Source organism: Heteronotia binoei, chromosome 5 (genome assembly GCF_032191835.1).
Source record: "Heteronotia binoei isolate CCM8104 ecotype False Entrance Well chromosome 5, APGP_CSIRO_Hbin_v1, whole genome shotgun sequence".
Lineage (NCBI taxonomy): Eukaryota > Metazoa > Chordata > Lepidosauria > Squamata > Gekkonidae > Heteronotia > Heteronotia binoei.
The window spans coordinates 59489248-59503859 of NC_083227.1; the positions used below are offsets into that span (position 1 = coordinate 59489248).

A 14612-nucleotide genomic window follows, 5' to 3' on the forward strand; every position below is an offset into this window, starting at 1 on the left:
TTTTGTATGTCAGGAAAGTCTAAATCAAGCCAAACATTCAACAATATTGATTGTATCGTAAAAGGAATTATGTGACCAGTAATATAAGTTAATTGTTGCACAGTATCTTTCCAAAACTTAGAAGCATTTGTAACAAATATTACAAGATCTATGACTTAAAAATTACTGATATGGAGGAATTAAAAGTATTGTCTTTTGTATTTAAGCACTTCTGGTGAGCTGAAGAAAATGGGGCGAGTATCAAAAAGGAATAAAAACTTTGGTCCGGTATATTTCCCATCCTTTCCCAGACAAAAATCCAATGTCACAACTTCAGCTTTTTTTTTTTAAGGGGAAAGTAAAGTAAAGCTGTGTGAAGCCTACATTGCAAGCGACCATGAAGTGTAAGACCATTCAAATTCTGTTCCACTCACATAACACAAAAAAACAGGTTGCTTACCTGTAACTGATGATCTTCGAGTGGTCATCTGTGCAGTCACACACATGGGGTCTTGCCGCAGGCAACGGATCCATACCTTGGAGCTCCAATAGCTCGCCTATAGCGTCTTTTGGCGCGCTTTCCTCCCGCCCTGGGGAGCAGGCAGCGACTGCGCATGCCTGGAGCGGGGGGAGAGCGCCCATTCCACTCAGTTTCTTCCAGCCGCCGTTGGCACTAACAGTATACAAGGTTGCAAGAATTACAAGAGGCCAGCAGCGGGGAAGTCTGGGAGGGCGTGTGTGACTGCACAGATGACCACTCGAAGATCATCAGTTACAGGTAAGCAACCTGTTTATCTTCTTCGTGGTCTCTGTGCAGTCCCACACATGGGTGACTAGCCAGCTAAATGTCCTGGAGGAGGGTGCTGGTAAAGAAGAAAGTTAGTCACTTAATCCAATCACATCATATGCAACCAATAATATTATGCAACATAGAGATGGAAGCGGATGCACTCACCCTTGGCTTCAGTGGAAGATGGATCTGAGGACCGCTTGACCGAAGGAGGCGTCCCGTCTCGCACGAACGTCTAAAGCATAATGGGAGATGAACGTGGATGGAGAGGACCACGATGCAGCCGCACAAATGTCCTCTAGGGAGACGCCTTGCAGAAAAGCCGAAGATGTCGAGACCGCTCTAGTAGAGTGGGCCTTAAGACCTTCGGGCAGAGGCTGTTTAGCCAGTTCGTAGCACAACCTGATGGCACTAACTACCCATTTAGATAGTCTTTGGGTAGAAATTTTGTGTCCTCTTTGAGGATTTCCGTAGGCCACAAACAGATTAGGGTCCTTATGGAAAGGTTGTGTACGATCAAGGTAGAAAGATAAAGCCCTTCTAACATCCAGAGAATGCAGGGCTCGTTGTCCCTGGTCGGATGGGTTGGAGAAAAACGTTGGTAGAGAAGTTGAAGTTGATAAGTGGAACTGGGAGACAACCTTAGGAAGGAACGCAGGGTCCGGTCGCAGAACAACTTTGTCCTTGTGAAAAATAGTGTAGGGGGGATCGTGACGGAAGGCGCATAAGTCACTTGCCCGTTTACCTGAGGTAAGGGCTACCAGCAATGCTGTCTTCCAGGAAAGAAGGTTGAGGTCTATGGTAGCCATAGGTTCAAAGGGAACTTTCATCAGGCAGGAAAGGACTAACGATAAACTCCAAGTCGGGACGAAGGGCTTAACAGGTGGATTGAGGTGCAACATGCCCTTAAGAAAAGACTTAGACAAAGGATGGGAGAACACTGTTTTGCCATCAACCGGGATGTGGAACGCAGAAACTGCAGAAAGGTGAACCTTTAAGGATGAGTCCTGATTTTTGTAGAGAAAGTAGATAATCAAGGATCAGGTTAAGGGGTGCTGATTCTGGCTGCAGATGATTAGATGTCGCAAAGGAACAGAAGCGCTTCCATTTACGTTGATACGAAAGTCTAGTGGAAGGCTTCCTTGCGTTGAGGATGATGTTGGCTACCTCTGCAGAGAGGCAGGCGGATGTATTCTCCAGGCTGCCAGGGCCAGGACTCGAGGGTTGTGATGTAGAACCTGACCGCTGGCCTGAGAGAGAAGATCGCCCACGGGAGGAAACCGGCGGTAAGTGTGGCGGGACATTTGAAGAAGCCTCGTGAACCACGGTTGCCGAGGCCACCATGGCGCAATGAGGATGCAGTCCGTGCCATCCCGTGCTATCTTCACCAACACCCGTGTCAGAAGGGGGGTTGGTGGGAAGAAGTAGTGAAGAGGACCTGCCCAGTTGTGTAGGAAGGCGTCGTTGCCCCTCCTGGAATAAAATCGAGGACATTTGGCATTGTCCCTGGAAGCAAAGACGTCCACCTTGGGTGTTCCGAAGCATCGGAAGATACGCCGAAGGTAGGTCGGATTGATGGACCATTCGTGGTCGTCTATGCGAACCCTGCTGAGGGAGTCGGCCAGAGTATTCTCCACACCCGGAAGATGAATGGCAGTCATGTATATGTTGTGCTTGACACACCATTCCCAGAGTAGTACGGCTATACGGCACAGACGGAGGGATCTGGTGCCCCCCTGCTTGTTTATGTAGTAAACTGTTGCCATATTGTCCGTGGAGATCTGAACGTGCCGACCCCTTATCAGTGGGAGAAAGGATTGAAGAGCTCTGTGCACCGCAATCAGTTCTAAGCAGTTTATGTGCATGGCTCTCTCGGAGGTAGTCCAAAGTCCTCTGACGGTTTTGTCCTCTAAGTGGGCTCCCCATCCCCACTTGGAGGCATCTGTTGTTACTATGGCCATCGGGGGAGTCGGTAGAAACGGCTTGCCCGCGAGGAGGTTGTTGGGTACAGTCCACCACGTGAGAGATAGAAGTGCTCTCTGCGGAACAGTAAGCAAAATGCTTTGCGGTTGTGCCTGAGGGTGGTAGGCAAGTACAAACCAGAGCTGTAGTTGTCGCATCCGTAGCTTGGCAAAGTGAAGGACAGATGTTGTGGCGGCCATGAGGCCCAGTAGGCGTTGGATTGTGAACGCAGACTGACAAGGCTGTTGTTGAACTGACTTGGCCAGGGCAATGATAGTCAGTGCCCGATCCTCGGGGAGAAAAACACGATGGAGAGAAGTGCGTAGAAGGGCCCCTATAAACTTGAGGTCCTGGGTAGGTGTGAGGTGTGATTTTGACGCATTCACGCGAAGGTCCAGGGAACTCAGGAGGGTGAGAGCTGTGTTGAGGTTGTGCTGTAGTTGTTGGGTCGGAGCTACAAAAAGCCAGTCGTCGATGTATGGGAAGACTGGGATGTTCCGAATGTGAAGCGCAGCTGCCACCACTGCCATGCACTTGGTGAAAACGCGGGGCGCAGTGGAGAGGCCGAATGGTAAAGACACATATTGGAAGTGGTCCTGGCCCATGGCAAACCGCAGATACTTCCGATGTTGAGGTCGGATGGTCACATGGAAGTAAGCGTCTTGAAGATCTAGAGAAGCCATCCAGGAATTTCTGGGAATGAGGGGCAAGATGGACTGCAGGGAGATCATTCTGAACTTCCTGTATTCGATGTGCTTGTTGAGCTTCCTCAGATCTAGAATGGGACGCTTGCCTCCATCCCTCTTGGGGACCAGGAAATATCTTGAATAGAAGCCTGTTCCTCGATGTAACGGAGGGACGGGCTCTATGGCGTTTTTCTGGAGCAAGTCCAGGATCTCCTGATGGAGGAGTGAAGACGGGGGGGTAGCTATGAAGTAGTGGTGGCGAGGTGGAGAAATGAACTCGATTGCGTAACCTAGGCGCACGATGGTCAGCACCCAGGAGTCGGTTGTGATCGAGTTCCAAGTGGGAAGAAATGGTGATAGACGTGTGCGGAAAGCAGGTGGGGTTTGAGGAAAGTCAAAGAGACTGTTTGGAAGGAAGGGAGGACTTTTTGAGTTGTTGTGACCGAGGTCTTTGTTGAAACTGAGGCTTCTGCTGCACACTCTTTCTCTTCCAGAAGTCATTCCGCTTGGGTGATCGTTGACGCTTCTGGAATGATGGTCTCCAGGGTTTTGTACGGTTGAACTGTTGGGAGAACGGTTGGGAAACTCCCAAGCGTTTCGCACGCTTGCGTCCATCATCTACTGAGGTGAGAACCTCGTCAGTAGAGGCATGAAAGAGGCCCAGACCATCAAAAGGGAGGTCCTCAATCTTTTGCTTAATGTCCGGTTGCAAGTTGGTGGACCTCAGCCAGGCGTGGCGACACAGGGCAACAGATGATGCAAAGACCCTGGAAGAGCAGGAAACAGCGTGGCGTATGGTGTTTATCTGTTGTTTCGACACTCTAGACAGCTCAGATACCAAGCTAGAGGCCGTCCTCTGAGAAGGTTCGGGAAGGGAAGGGATAAGAGGTGTAAATTGGTTGGCCAAATTGAAGATGTAAGCCGAAAAGTAGGCTAGATAATTGTTCAGCTTGGAATTTGTAGAAGCAAGGTTGAACATTTTCCTGGCCAAGGTGTCCAATTTCCTGCCCTCTCGGTCTGGAGGTGTCGGATGTCTGGAGGGCTTAGCCTTAGTGGCTGAATGCACAATAATAGAATTAGGTGCTGGATGAGAAGCAAGAAATTTAGCCTCAGGAGCGTGAACTCTGTAGAGAGAGTCAAAGCGTTTAGAGGTGGGTGGGACTGAAGCAGGCTTGTCCCAGGTCTCGCGGAGGCCTTAGAGGTGCACAGGTAGCATTGGAAGCAGTGAACCTGGTGGGAAGTCCGCTTGTACGAGGTCATGTACGATGTCAGAGACCTTAGGTGAGTCCGACGGAAGAGTAATATTTAAGGCTTCGGCCATGGTGGTGATCAGATGGAGATAGGCCTTGGACGCATCCGATGGGGAAAGTCGGGGCTGTGGCGCCGAGTCCGAGACTACCGAGTCTGGATGGTCCTCAGAGTCTGATGATGCTGACGAGTCACCTTCGGAGTGGAAGTCCTCACCCGAAGGAGGATGAGGAGGTGGGATCGGGTCCGAAGTGACGGTCTTAGGCTTAACGATCTGATCACGTTGGTCTGTAGGAGTGGAGACCGGAGGAGCAATCGAAGCCGAGGCTGATGGAGTGCGCGGCCTAGCAACATCACGGTGATGATAGTGGTCTCGGGCTCGAAGCGGTTCCAGATTGGAATGGTATTCATGTTCTCGAACCCGACTGTGGTCATGGAGTCGAGGGGAATAGTCAGAGTAATCAGGTTCCCGGGTCCGATGTTGATCACGGGGCCGTGGATAATATCGATCACGGGGTCGAAGAGAATCTCGAGACCGTTCAAGATCACGGAGTCGTGGGGAATCGCGAAGCCGATCACGCCCACGGGGTCCAGGAGAGTCTTCGTACCGGATTGCTGAGTACGGGGAGTAACGCGATCCCTCGACAGATGGGGACCGAGAGGAATGGTGGTAAGGCCGGTGTCTAGGCGAAGGAGACCGAGAGTAATGGCGGTCGTACCTTGCAGAGGCATAGTAGTCCTGATAGTAACCCGAAGAGCCGGAATCTCGGCGCCTACGTGGAGATCTGGAGCGGCCTCGGAGAGTCGGCGATCGGGATTGGATTCGATGAGTAGGCGAACGAGAACGGATTCGATGAGTAGGCGAACGACCTTGATTAGCTGGAGCCTGAGTTGCGGAGTCCCTGTACAGGGGAGAAATCCCGATATCTCGGAAGGATCCGATCCGAAGAGGAGGTTTAAGGTATGCCTGAGTCGAATCGGTAGTCAGATCGGGCTGTAGAAAGTCGGCAGGAACCACGCTGTGCACCGAAGGTGAACGGGATTGAATTGGTATGACTTCCACTGCTGTGGATGAATGAGGCGTCAGTTGCGGCATGTCGGTGATGACGTCCGACGGGGCCGACAATTCAAGCGGAAGTGACGGCTGCGCTGGGGCCGTGGAATCCATGAGTGTCGAAGCCGAGGTAGGTGCCCGAGGCTTCTTAGGAGCCGAATGAGACTGGTGGAGTTTCCTGGGAGCCGAATCAGCCGATTCGGAATGACGAGCTTTTTTGGGCGCCGAATCCGTGGATTCAAGATGGCGCGATTTCTTCGAAGCCTTATGGCCGGTATCGGCGTGCTTCGATGATTTCTTATCGGACTTGTGCTTCTGCTTAGAGAGAGACACGTCCGTAGAGGCCGAATCTCCCGCTCGTTGTTGGGGAGGCGGCGAGTCCGACGCGGGCATAGCCCTCAGGGACAACTCAATCAGGAAACTCCGGAGCCTGGCTGCACGGTTCTTACGGGCCTGCTTGCCGAAGTTCGCGCAGTGAGGACAGGAGTCGACTCGGTGGGCTTCCCCCAGGCAAAAAAGGCAGTGGCTGTGGCCGTCCGAGGTGGGGATTTTGGTCCCACAGCGCGTGCACTTTTTAAAGGTAACTTTCCCTTCCATGCGCTCTGGACAAGGGAGGGAGGGGAGGGAGAAGAGGGGAAAGATAGCACAGAGACGGGGCTTTTTTTTTTTTTTTAATTTTCCGGGACGAAAAAGGGAAATATAAGAAGAGAGGAATACGATACCAGTGAAGATGAAGAGAAGGAAACGCAAAGGATGAGGTAAAAGACGAGCTAAGGAGGAACGCAGCGAGGAGGGTGTTGTCCGGGCGGCGGTAGGGAAGAAACTGAGTGGAATGGGCGCTCTCCCCCCGCTCCAGGCATGCGCAGTCGCTGCCTGCTCCCCAGGGCGGGAGGAAAGCGCGCCAAAAGACGCTATAGGCGAGCTATTGGAGCTCCGAGGTATGGATCCGTTGCCTGCGGCAAGACCCCATGTGTGGGACTGCACAGAGACCACGAAGAAGATCCTAAGATAACAGTCTTAATATTCAGGAAGAGAAAGATCTTTCCCAGCATCTACTATCTGAGTTCCTTTAGCTTGCAGATGCCAGGAACTGAATGAGAAATGTTTTATATACATGAAGAGCCACATAAACTGCCTAGCTAAGGATGTTCAGTTAACTGAGTTGTGCCTGAGGAGGTAGGGTTGCCAGGTCCAATTCAGGAAATATCTAGGGACTTTGAGAATGGAGCAAGGAGACTTTGGGGATGGAGTCAGTAGCAAGGCTATGACAAACATGATTGAACTCCGAATTAAGTTCTGGCCATCACATTTAAAGGGACTGTGCTCCTTTTAAAAGCCTTCCCTTCACTGGAAATAATGGAGGATGGAGGCACCTTATTTTGGGGGCTCGCATATTTAGACCTCCTAGTCCAATCGTTTTGAAACTTGGGGGGTTTTATTGAGGAGAGGCACCAGACGCTATGCTGAGAATTTGATGCCTTTACCTCAAAAAACAGCCAACCTATGGATCGATTTATACGCTATGGGGACTGGTCTCCTGAAGCAGGGGGAGGGCCTCCAAACCAGGGCATCCCCTGCCTCCAACTGGGGATTGGCAACCCTATGAGGAGGACAGGGTTTGGGGAGGGGAGGGACTTCAATAGGGTATAGTGCTGCCATATAGTCTACCTTCCAAAGTGTCCATTTTCTCTAGGTGAACTGAACTATGTCACGTGGAAATCAGTTGTAATCCCAGGATATTTATCAAGCCACTACCTGAAGACTAGAAACCCTAGCTGTGATGGAAACCTCGTTTTCCTGCAACCACCTCTGTAGCCACTTTCCCAAGCTGCTCCTCCCTACAGTCTGGGTGTAACAGACAGTCAGTGCAATCTGAAGCAGAATTACACACTTCTAAGTACATTGTAGTCAATGGGCTCAGAAGAGTATAACTCTATTTAGGATTATAGCATGTTTCACAAATATCTGGAATGTATTGTTATTGTTGTTAATTTTTTTTATCTTTAGCACTTTCTCATCCTATTTAAATTTGGCCATAAATCTGTACACAATAAAACAACCAGCTAGTTTGCCATGCTGCTATGAGTAACTGTGTCACCCACAACAACAGCCTCTGACTGCCGTGCTCAGATATTTCATTTCTATTTCACATCATTCAATTAAGGTTTTTTTCTGTATAAAAAAAAGCTTTTAACAACCACATCTGGTCTTTAATAAATCACTGCACTTTGTCTTCCTGCCAAAACTCCTCCTTTATCTAACTTACATCTTCACAAGGAGATAGGAAATCACACATTACAGTGGTGACAAACAATTGTAATTATGTCATTAGTAGCCATTTAGACGACAAAGGTTCTCAAAAAGGAAATATAATGAACAATAAGAAATATAGGATAATACATTGATCACAGTTCTAATCCGCTTTTTACTTCACAAGTGTAAAAAGCTGGCATAATTCATGAGCACAGCAGGCAGTAATAGTATACCACTTTATGAACTATGCAGCTATTTTATTCCCCCTATCTACTTAAAAATAAAAAAGCTTTTAATAGCTTGATTTAGACATAAAAGTTATTTATGATGCTTCACTGATTATAATATTTACTTCTTGAACTTTCTATAGAAGTGATTTTTTTCTGAGATACTAATACAAACTATATTATAAAAGACATCTTAGTAAAGAACATTTCTACTGCTAAAAAGAAGTGCAGGAGAAATGTCAGCATGGCCAAATAATTCAGGAATACCAACATCTAGAATGGAGGTTTAGTTTTCCATGAAGGGCAGAAGTAATCACAAATCTGAGCATTTTGTTGTCTCTGTACAGGTCAGTTTATCTCAGATCAGATCAGCTTCATTTGGGTTGCCTTCACCAGCCAGAGTGACTATGAATTCAAGTTACAACTGATAACTTAAATGCAGAAAAATGTATTTTGTCAAATGAAGAACAATACTGAAACAAACAAATGATGCTGACTCAATATCACTGCAGCTTTGATGACTGGCGCAGACATGACTCTTCTGCGAACCACTGAAAAGACCTTTCCCATAACAATGTTTCTAGCAATAATTTTTAAATGCCATGTGTTATCCAAGCATATGCAAATAGGCATGCCACCATTATTATATTCCTGGCAGGCCTGGCAATTCAAGTCAGCACCTTCAAAATCAAGTCAAATCAGTGGTTCTGTGAAGGTCAAACTCATAACAGCAAACAGAAAATCAATTACCACATAGACACAGTCCAAGTTCAGTATCAGAAATACTTGGTGTGTACTGAATTTGTGCCTAACGTTAAATGCTGCTTGCCAACTGCATCTATTTGGCTGGCACAAGACTATCTTATTTTGGAAGTGAATCTTGTAATTCTGGTAACATGCTATGAATTCTGAAATTAATGACATTTTGTGTATTTGCTTTCCCTTCCCACCTCTCCCTTCTCTCTCGAATAGCCACTGCTGAAGAGAAAAGAACCCTCCAAAACAACAAGAGAGGAGAGAACTGTGAGGAATATTTTTTTCTCTTTCTACAAATTCCATCTATATAAGAGAAAAGGATGATGACTCTACTAATGATGTATGAAAAGGGTCTTACATATGTCACTTGAGTTCACAGATTCAGCTCCAACGGTTATGAAGATGACTTTTATTGGTGAGCACAGAACATTATGTTAACAGCAGCTCAGATATCAAGACTCAAGAAATGTAAAAGTCAGAAGCTATAACATCAACGAAAAACAGAAAGAGTGCTGAAGAAAGGGTTTGCAGAAGCAGGTCTGATGATAAGATCCCATGGTAAGCAACACCCCTGATCTGGGAAAGACCTCACAGCCTCTTGAGAAAAATGGATAACGTTTTGTGAGAGTATGAGGCACTGAGCAATACAAGAGTTGATGTGTCTAAAGAATACAGGCAACATTCCCTCTAAGTTGTGCATGTGAGTGGCTCTTCATTAACAAAGGAAATGCTGCTCAGCAGCTATACAGAGCCATGTAGGGTCTTTAAAATTATAGCAGTTCTATTCTGCTCAGGACGTGAACTGTTCCACTAAATAGGAGGAGGGGAAATAGACGGAACATTAAATACAGGTACTAAATGAATACTGGGTAGATCCAACAGGCTGGATAAACGGTTGGATCCAAACTCTCTTTTTTTGCTCATGCAAGGCACTTTTTGCAGTGGGACATCTTTCCTGGCTCCCCCTTCCCCCTACAGCCACTGATCTCCTTGAAATGCTGCTCTGGAGGACAAGAAGAGGCAAATTGGTGGTCTGCAGCAGAATGGGGAACTGATGGAAATTACCTCTTCCCTCCTGTTAGTAGAAAGCCCTCTCCCAAGTGGCCCCACCTAATTTCAGAAGGCAAGTGCACCTGAAGCATGGCTTCCAAAGATGAGCATAACAGTTGAGCAGGTTCATAAGGGATCAGGCAATCCTTCAAGAAAGTCTTAATCCACTGGCAGAAGATTGCTACAGAAGAGGACAGAGGGATCTCCCTGGGGCCAGCGTTTCAGAGCTTTGTTACCATGACCAAGAAAGCCCTCTCCCAGGTTGCCACCTACCTAATCTCAGAAGGCAGGTGTACCTGGTCAGGCAGGTTCATAAGAGGTTAGGCAGTCCTTCAGGTATATTGACTGCAAACCATATAGTCTTTGAAAGTCAAGAATGATAACCAAAAACAAATGGAAGCCAGTGTAGGTGGACCAAGACTAGAGTGATATGGTCCCTGCAACCCACTCTAGTCAACAATCTGCCTGCATCATTCAGTAAGCTTATGATAGCAGCCCCACATAGAGCACTTTTCTGTCCAGGAAAAGCATAAGAACATAAGAACATAAGAGAAGCCATGTTAGATCAGGCCAATGGCCCATCCAGTCCAACATTCTGTGTCACACAGCGGCCAAATATATATATATATATATACACACACACACACACTGTGGCTAATAGCCACTGATGGGCCTCTGCTCCATATTTTTATCTAACCCCTTCTTGAAGGTGGCTATGCTTGTGGACGCCACCACCTCCTGTGGCAGTGAATTCCACATGTTAATCACCCTTTGGGTGAAGAAGTACTTCCTTTTATCCGTTTTAACCTGTCTGCTCAGCAATTTCATCGAATGCCCACGAGTTCTTGTATTGTGAGAAAGGGAGAAAAGTACTTCTTTCTCTACTTTCTCCATCCCATGCATTATCTTGTAAACTTCTATCATGTCACCCCTCAGTCGACGTTTCTCCAAGCTAAAGAGCCCTAAGCGTTTCAACCTTTCTTCATAGGGAAGGTGTTCCAGCCCTTTAATCATTTTAGTTGCTCTTTTCTGAACTTTCTCCAATGCTATAATATCCTTTTTGAGGTGCGGCGACCAGAACTGCACACAGTACTCCAAATGAGACCGCACCATCGATTTATACAGAGGCATTATGATACTGGCTGATTTGTTTTCAATTCCCTTCCTAATAATTCCCAGCATGGCGTTGGCCTTTTTTATTGCAAACGCACACTGTCTTGACATTTTCAGTGAATTATCTACCATACCAGGCGACAGCTGACTACCCAGTCAAAGCTGGTAAAAGAAGCTCTTGGCTACAGTTGCCACCTACTAATTCAGTAGGAGACCTGGGTCCAAGAGCACCCCTAGACTACAGACCTGTTCCTTCAAGGTGACTGCAACCCCACAGAGAATGGGTGATACACTAAAATTCTGAGTCAGATCTTCCACCCATCAATAGCACTTCCATCTTGTTGGGATTAAGCTTCGGTTTATTAGCCTCCATCCACTCCAAAACTCCCTCCAGGTACATGTTCAGGGTTTTCACAGCCTCCCTGGGATCAGCTGGAAGTGCAAGAAAGAGCTGAGAGAGCCAGTTTGGTGTAGTGGTTAAGTGTGCGGACTCTTATCTAGGAGAACCAGGTTTGATTCCCCACTCCTCCACTTGCACCTGCTAGCATGGCCTTGGGTAAGCCATAGCTCTGGCAGAGGTTGTCCTTGAAAGGGCAGCTGCTGTGAGAGCCCTCTCCAGCCCCACCCACCTCACAGGGTGTCTGTTGTGGGGGAGGAAGGTAAAGGAGATTTTAAGCCGCTCTGAGACTCTTCAGAGTGGAGGGCGGGATATAAATCCAATATCTTCTTCTTCTTCTTCTGAGTGTCACCTGCATACTGTTGACAGCCCAGCCCAAATCTCCAGATGACCTTATTCAGCAGTTTCATGTAAATGTCCAAAAGCACAGGGAAAAGATAGAACATTGTGGGACCCACAGGCCAAAGACCAAGGGACTGAACAGCAGTCCACCAATGCCACCTTCTGAAATCTCCCCTTAGGTAGGACCGGAACAAAACTGCACAATGGTATTTCCCAATCCCAGTCGATATAGGCAATCCAGAAAGATGCTATGATTGATGGCATCGAAAGCTGCTGAGATGTTCAGGAGAATCAACAGAGACACACTCCCTCTATCCATTTCCAGGCCCAACTCATCTACCAGGGCTACCAAGGCTGTTTCAGTCTCACAACAAGGCTTGAAACAAGACTGGAAAGGATCTAAATAATTTGTTCAAGAATGGAACATGTGAGACTGGTTGATAATTAGTGAGATCTCCTGCATCAAGGGTATGCTTCTTTGTCAATAACTGCACAGTTTATAAAAGCCCACTGTGCTGTTGCCATGTGCAAAGTCTTGAATATCCATTACATGGTGGTCACTGAACCCCATTCATTCTGACACAACTACCTATAGCAGCCTTTAGAATGTACTACAAAAACTGTAATGTTTATGTATCATTGTCAGTGAGTTTTCAAAGCATGCCAGTCTTTACATTACTATTTACTGTTCTAACCTCTGACAATATAGAGTTAAAAAGATGTCAGAAACTAATGTCAGATCCCAGTGTATCCAGATAAGAGGGATCATGGAATATATCAAGGACTTCGTAGTTTCCTCAGGCCATTTTTGTGTTGTAAGATCACTTCTCAAAATTTTAAAACATTGTGTATGTATTAAGGGTTACAGAAAAGTAGCTGAAGTTCTAATGGTATATTTTTAAATCTGTTCTGTGCAAATCAAGTGCTCAGACTCAGTAAAGTAAGACTTGACCAGGTTTCTAAAAATACTGTACAAAGCCATTAAGTATAAAAGGGAAACATAATTGTTGACTTTAAATATGCAGGGAAAAAAATCATAGTAAATAACAATAATTTACTTGGAATATTGCGCCATACGGCGTTTCACAGAAATCCAGCATACAATTTTAAAGAAAGTGCTGGCAAATTAATTGTATACTTTCACCTTTTATGCTCAAGTCACATAGAAAAAGAATAACATTTTACCACACATTGAGTTCTGTACCGTACACTGAATACGGGTTTGAAGGGAACGTAATCAATAGTATCAATTGAATCTGATATTAGATTAAAGTGCAGACAGAAGGATAAAAGACGTATATAACTCTAAGAGTCCTCTTGCCATTTTGACCTGATGGCTGTCAACGTGGCACTTTACCTCCAACAGTGAGGTGTGTCTCATAGAAGCACAAGTCAAAATTCTCTTGTGAATATGGGCGGATCCACACAACCATCATTTTCCCAATGTGCTATTACTTTGCATTCTGATGAGCACATGTAGTTCCTGCATGCCGAGGGTGGAGGTCAATTATGCATTTAGTGACTTTGCTGAAAGGATCAATGTGCAAATTATAGGCCTGTGCTCCGTAGATATAAATAAATGGAGACACTACCACTATCACCCCTGACTCATGTTTTTGAATAGGTATCCTGGATCATATACCTGATTATAAAGTAAGCAACCATAACTTTGGGAAAAATCTCCAAAAGCATACTGAGATGGGAGTATATTCACAGATAATGAAACTACCTTGCAGACACCACATAGGAGTGATCCATCAGCAATTTCTAACCACCGTTATGCCTCACACCAGGGGTGGCCAAACTAGCTTAACAGAAAAGCTACATAGAATAAACATCAGATGTTTGAGAGCCACATGTGGCTCCTGAGTCGCAGTTTGGCCACCCCTGCGCCTCACACTATACTACATATTTAAAAGCAAACATGTAACAAAAACAAACAAACCTGAATGGCCTCACTCTTTTGTCACTGATTGTCACTGTGCCATGTTTCAGGAAGAGTTACCTGTCAAAATAAGAGGAGAAGGGAAGTCACATTAGTTTAAATGTCAACACTAACCAATAGAATTTTTTTCTTTAACATGTAGACTGAACTGATTAAATCCCATGTCTGTTCTTTAGAATGTAATTGTTTTCTTTCCCTCTCAGTTATATATACATATATATATATATATATATATATATATATATATATATATATATATATTAAATTAAGCTTCTTCCAATGTTCTGAAGAACAGAAATTAATGACCCTTATAACTTAGATCTCTTTCCTGGTAACCTCCACGCCTGGCAAATCAGTATTTGTAGTTTCAACAAAAATAAAAAAATCATGCATCTAATACAGCGTTTAAGAGACTGAAATAAAATCATCCCTTGCTATCTTATCATCTTAAATGTTACTGTGACATTTGAATATCTATGCCAAAATCAAAAGAACCAAATCCATTATGTAATTATCTTTTCTATTCTTACCTCTAAAATTAAAAAAAAAAAAAAGATGTGGGGAACCTTCTACAGAGGTTACATCCCACACTTACAAGAGGGGAAGCTAAATAAGCACACAGTACTGTTATTTTGGCAATCCAATTTAAGTGTCTGTGCATGGCTAAACAGCAGTATGGGACCACTACACCTCCCTTCTTGGCAGAGTTTTAGATACAGTGCTTCATTACCAATGTCATGTCATAAACAACAACCCAAAAGAAAAACTGCACAAGAATTTTCCATTATCTTCGGTGCACTTTGGTACTGT

At 45.6% G+C, this 14612-nt stretch overlaps 1 protein-coding gene across 8 annotated transcripts in view; it reads right to left on the reverse strand.

Moving 5' to 3' along the window:
* FOXP1 (forkhead box P1) overlaps positions 1 to 14612 on the reverse strand; it is a 743550-nt gene that overhangs the window by 603982 nt on the left and 124956 nt on the right. For all 8 annotated transcript variants that reach the window (XR_009555435.1, XM_060239546.1, XM_060239545.1 and 5 more), the window contains exon 2: positions 13803 to 13862. The gene's annotated coding sequence lies outside the window, so the exon portion shown is untranslated. The remainder of the gene's footprint in view (positions 1 to 13802; positions 13863 to 14612) is intronic.